This window comes from Hetaerina americana, unplaced genomic scaffold (assembly GCF_022747635.1).
Source record: "Hetaerina americana unplaced genomic scaffold, ioHetAmer1.1.p SCAF_11, whole genome shotgun sequence".
Classification (NCBI taxonomy): Eukaryota; Metazoa; Arthropoda; class Insecta; order Odonata; family Calopterygidae; genus Hetaerina; species Hetaerina americana.
The window spans coordinates 3,337,744-3,344,503 of NW_027286181.1; positions in this window are offsets into that span (position 1 = coordinate 3,337,744).

Consider the following 6,760-nt stretch of genomic DNA (forward strand, 5'->3'; position numbering starts at 1 on the left):
GGATTTATAATCCCAAACGGTTCTAGGAACTACACACGCATTGAAAATTAAATGTCTATATTTTCCATGCGCAATTTGCGGGGCAGACCTTAAAAAGTTAGAATTCAAAGATACGAATGTGCTCTTAGTGTATTCTATTTTTGAATAGTGCCGACGGAATAGTTTATATGACTATAATATTGTGGTTGATATAATAGTTCTAAGCAATGAATAATAACTTTTTTAATCAATATTTATTTTCTGCTAGAGACAATGGAAATTAGTTACATTATTCATTTTGAACATTTGTGCCAACGAAACGTAAGACGACCAATCTACCAATTCATTCAAGAATTTGTTATTTGATAAAAATGACTTGGCATTAGGAATTGAGTTGTATTAATTCAATGGACGACTGGAATGAATGAGCTGGATAAGCACCATTCTCGCTGCCACGATGAATTTGAGCACTAATTATTGATTTAAAATTAACTACTTATAAATACGTTACATACACGAAAGGAGAAGTCACATGAGTGTATAAAATCATCTTCAATTATGAATTTTTCAAAAACATGTTTTCCAAACGTGGCTCCCGGTGGTCTAGGGGGTAGAGCGTTGGACTGCTGACCGGAGGGTCCCGGGTTCGATTCCCGGGAAAGGCAATCCGGGCACCTGCAGGTCCACCCAAGCTATGTGATTTTCAGGTACCAGATCTTCCTGCAAAACCATAACCGGGACAGGGAAAGAAACTGGCACTCCTACCCTGATGCGTAAATAACACACGCCGTCGGGCTTAATACTGGGTTCAACTCTACCATCACCTACCAAACCGACCTTCGGGTTGACTACTGTGTTCAAGAGAATTCAAATCGCCAGCGGTACTGTATCACATTATTTCGCGTTTAGCTGAAGTAGAAGATAAGTTTTTAGCACAGGTTTGAATGAAGGTTGACTGTATGGCTTTTTGAAATTGAAAGATTGTTAAAGTGGGGTGTGGCATTGCTGGATTCTCTAACGCGGAAGACGATACATATATTTTTGATCCCTCGGTCCACTTCGAAATTGACTCTTCGAGAACAAATACAACTGAAGAACTGATATTACGGAAACAATTCTGAGGTCTTTACCGACCAGAATACGGTGGAATTTTTAAATTTAGGTTTAATAAAGCCGAGATTAACATACGACTCATTTTGGGAGGAAATGAAAGAAAAATAAAATCTCTTTAGAACTTATGCCCCCGATAACTAAACGCTTGAAGACAGCCATGCTCATGTACAACAGTCACTCCTTAAGCAAAGACCAGAGGGTTTCAAGGTTTTGATTTGTGAGAAGGTAAACTAAGACGCACTGAGGAGCAGGCCCCAAAACAATAAAAAACATTCTATGACATGATGTTGAATCATTCAATACTTCAGCTTAGAATTAGGGCCGCTCGACCCTTCATGTATGCCTTTTTAATCTCCATGAATTGCTTTCTTAATATCTACTTCATTTAGATTAAATAGCTTATATCAATAATGAGCAGACTTTTGGCATCACAGAGAGAGGGTAACGTTAGGTAAGAGATAAATCATTCAATGCAAAATCTTGATGTTTTATACCGAGAAACCTAGGTGTTTCCTCTCCATGATCTTGAAATTGCCCTCTGTCCACATGCATTGGCCTGTTTCTCTTGAAATTCACCGCATGGTCCACAACTCAAAGGCCATTCATTTGAACCAGGATTGCCCTTGGATTTTTTTACCAAGAGGCAGACAAGTTGGGACTGGAAATCTCAAGGTGAACTCATTGTCAATAGTAACAAACTCGGCAACTTCAACATGAGAGGCAAATGCATGACCAGCTCTCTACAATCCTCTGAGGTGATATATGTAACCATATTGGGAGATGTTTCGGAATAATCAAAATTTCTAATAAAAATGGAGAAAAAACGATTAACATGCATTTAGTTCCGGCATTAGCATGGTGGAAACCCACGGGGTGAAGTAGTTTCGCATCCAAATGGACGGGCTATGAGCTGAAGATAAAATATCTCACACTATATCCAAAGAGAAAAGATAACCCTACCCTGCAGGTATACATGGAAATGTACATTTCCCCCACTCTACAATTGAGTGTGTGACCACATCTCCCAAACACTATCACCCATATATACCTGTACGTATGCTCAAATGGACCAAAATCGTTTGACTAGTTCTGTTTTTCGTATACGAGCCTTCCGATCAAGGACATGTCCCATATGACATGTAGTTAATCACTAAATATCCATTTGATCACCAAAAAATAATTTTGAACATCGTAAGATAGCATTGGTCTTTCTATATAGATGGCAATTTAGCATGCCAAATGAATTTAAAATTTGATACCAACAAATTGCCCCACTTAGAATCAAGAAATCGAATACCTATCGTCCAAAACTACTACTTACACGGATGGCAGCAGATAGCCTTGGAAATACATGAGTGTGTGCGAGTATACATATATATATATACATACATTAATAAATATATAATATATATTAATTAATTATGTATATAATTAAATATATAAATAAATATAATTAATTAAATATATATATATATTAAATACATATATATTATATAAAAATATGTACATACATAAATATATATACATAAATAAACATATGTATATATATATATATATATATATTTGTACATATAGTATATATTATGATTCTGCTTTATTCCCCGTGCTTCTTGAAATTCCCACCAAGTCTAAAGCGCAGCCACACCTTTAGAGTGTAAACAGTTCGAACTGAATTCAGCTTTTGGCATACCGAATGCCAATTCAGAGACGGATTGGCTTCAGTTTGTATTAAAATTCCGCGAACGACAAACCAATCGAGCGATGTAAGCCTTAAAGGCCTTTACCCAAACAGGAAAGTATTCGCTGTAGTGTCTCTTAACACCGCCGCGGGATCGTTTATTTTTCATTTTTGGTGGCTTGAGTTACGTATTATTCTCACTCCAGTTGGTCTCTCTTTTAGCTACAAACGCTCTAACTGGAAAACTATAAACTGCTCGAACTTGTAATAAAACAAACTGCTCGAACGGAACACGGTATGATAGCGCTCTATGATTGGTTGATATCTTATATTTAATATGATTTCCAAGCAAGTTTAAATTCAACAGTTAATCCAGCATCGTCCTCAGAACACCACTAAGAAACAGGTAGGATAATAGGGATGCGAAGAGAAAAGGAAACACTACGTAAGTGTAATTAAATATTACTACTAGTGTATTAACGTAATGTGACTGCAAGATGAGGAGGCTTTTGAAAGAGCATCAATGAAACATTTATCATGCATGTGGTTTCGTTTTTTCCCTGAATTCTGATATGGATTTACAAATAGTTGTGGTAGAATTTACTGCATGTAAATTAGTATATTGGAGGCATGGCCGCCCAGCTAGACACAGCTGCGTGAAGCAAATTTCTCATTGCAGGGTTACCGGATGCAAAATCGGGTCGGGGAGTGATAAGCATGAGAATGTGAGAGGGAAGTTGTTGGCTGGTGCCCATTTTTTTTCCTATGCATGCATACATGAGGGAAATGTAAGAGAGCAATGAGAAGAAATGATAAAAGAAATTAAAGTAGGCCATGAGATTATCAAGTCAAGCTTGACTGAGTCCATAATTAACTGCAGTTATAATAGACACGCTATAGGAAGTATAAAATGCAGATGAGCAACAGGGAAGGAAACTTATTGTATTATCAAGAAGTGTGAAGGTAAACTTAAATATTTAATTGAAAATTCTTAGTATTCATTAAGAAACGGGGGAGGCAGAAAGAGCATTAGATGAACTGCAGTGATTTCTTTAGGATAAGATCATTCATCATAAAGACAGAAACCAATAAACTAAGTGCAAATTAATGGAGTTATTACATAAGATTTTGATCGAGAGAATACTGCAGTATGGTCCAAGAAATTATTATTTAAGGAAATAGGATAAAAACTGAAGACTTTTAATATGCGGGCATGGAGAAATACGGTCCCGTTCTTAAACCACAAATAACGTGAATGAAACAGGGAAATACATGTAAACACAAAAGTTGGAGAAAAATTTAAATGGAAGATTTCGAAGAAGATGGCTGCAGTATTTTCAGGTTATCGTAGAGTGAATATAAATTAAGCAAATAAGAAAATAAAAATTTCGTATTGGATGAAAAGATACTAATTACAAGGAACTTAACAAGGAGATAGGGTATCAAAATTGCATCAGTCCCTTCAGTCCCCTATATATGCTCATTTGTTTTCAGGGACCACCCTTAATCTGTCCCTTACAATGCACCAGAAATATAAAAGTAGTACTTAATTAGTAGTAATTACCTGCACCGAAGTGTTCGCTGTAGCCGTGTTTTGATCAATCATTCAAGTGCAGGAGCTGCCACCGATAACACAGATCCATATTTATTTTAGGTTACACATTTCCCAGGCTAGAACTTAACGATTCCATGCTATTGCTTTAATGATGACATAATAGCCGACCAGAAGCCTCAATTGCGTTCCTCTCCTTGAACTCCTTTCCGATTCCCTCCACTTTGAATAAATCATGTTAGGTGTTGTCGTTTGGGGCAATGTGCCTTGATTAAGAAAAATGTTTTAACATTCCACAATATTTTATCACGTACAACCGTCCTGGAAAGTAACTTTATTCAACTTTGTTAAATTAATGGACTAAACAAAGACAACTGAGCCCAACAAGTATCCTCTACCAAAATCGACGACTCATCGAGTTGGCTCACTCAAAAATGCTCACTGAACAAAATTATTAAATTTATTCATCAATTCTAAAAATGATTAACACTCAAAGTCAATTTCATTTTTCTCAATCAGAAATAGTTTATCGGTGATTTTTCATCACTCTTGTTACAATCTTCCGATTACCAGTAGTATCCTTCATTATCTGTTTAGAATAATATAACAGGTTTGATTTTCGTTTACATGCATCAATTCCTTTCTCCCTCGGTATCTGCATCCCTCAAGGATTCTGCCGTCATTTTCCCTGCTCGAGACTGCTATTTATGGAGTTCTTAGACATTAATTACGCTAGCAAGCCTTATTTCTAATCTGGAATCTAAGATGTGAAATTACAATTTCCATAGAGATACTTTTAATGCACCTTAAGGCCGCCTTGACTTGGAAACGGAAACCTTATTTCTTAATCATACATTTCACTTACAGGAAAACTGTTGGAATAGAATTTTTCGTAGAAGTTAATATTCTTTTTTTTAATCGATTTTTTCATTTTCATATTGATTCCTCGCTTGAAAGCTTGTTGAATGATACTGGCGCATGATACAGAATAACCCGATTCCATGCAACAAAATATTTCAGCTGGTTAACATTTTATTTACGATCTGTGAACAGAACAAGAGATCATGCCGTGGCAGCGGTGGTTAGCATTCCATCATTTTGTTCGCACCCGCCTTTATGTTCGTATCTAAACGGATAGTCTTTTCACAATCAAGTGCTCAATTTTTGAAGCATCAGGCCAAGTTAGATCTAGTTTGTTTGTAGTAGAAGTATTTAGGGGAGGCGACCGACAGCTGAGGTCATTTGCGCCATTAGGGATGGACAGGAAAGGATGAAGAGAAACCCGGCGTCGGCATTAGCCTACTCTTTACGAAAGGCGCCAAGGGGTCCGCAGTTTAACGTCCCATCCGACGGACGGCGTACTCACTCAAAGTACCATCTACAAAGCACCTCAAGTAGGGATCGAGATACCACTGAAGAATATTCAACACCGCCGGGATACTAGTTTGTTTTTGCGCCGCCGTGAGACAAGAATGCTCTTTCCGCGCTTCTTAAGAGTTCGATTATATATTCACCGCATGGGCTTTGCTCACCGAAGGAACAACTCCTGCGTGACTCTATATAGGACGTTGCCATTAGCACGCCAGAAGTTAACCCAAAGTTTAAAACTATTGCAGAATGAGCATGACCAATCTCGGAGTTGAGCAATGGAATGGGGCAGACTTGAACGGAGGTCAACAAAGAGACTGCGGAAGAGGGGGAGCATTTCGTCACAGGAAAAAAATCGCCCGTCGCGTTGCAAGTTGCCCTATCACAGGAATCCCTCGTAACGAACAATGCATGCCCATATCATAGCTGAATATTATAACCATGTGTCCATGGATATTTTCCGAGGCATTGCATGCACTTCCCATTCTGTCAACCGAATTAAATTCTCAGATGGAGGATATGTCCGTGACCTCCTTGCCCATTTAAAATGTGTGGTTGCAGCTTCCCAATATTTAATTGTTTCCTGAGGACTGCCTCAACTAAGATTGTATCTCTCCATAATTATCACAAACGGCTAGCATAATTCAAAATAATGAGTCATAAAAAATGAGATTTTCTTTGTTTTCAGGCCAACTTTCGCTAATATTTTTAGAACGATAATGAATTGAATTAATTTAATTAGAATAATATCAACGTCCTTTTAATGTTTATAATAACCAATGCATTCATATTGATATATTAAAAAATCTAAATTGTATTGTTTTAGTTGATATATTTATAATATCAAGCATGTGGTAAGAGCGAGGAAGAATATTTTAGAGATAAATGTATCATTACTTTCAATTTGATGATACATTAACACTTTGCCCTCCATATTTATAAACCTCTATATAATTTAAAATGCGATGGTGTTATTAATTATCAATAATAAGAGATACTCCTCATGCGCAGCTTGAGATGTTCAGCTGATGATAACTATAGTGGAGAGAATTAAAAATTCTGAAACCTCA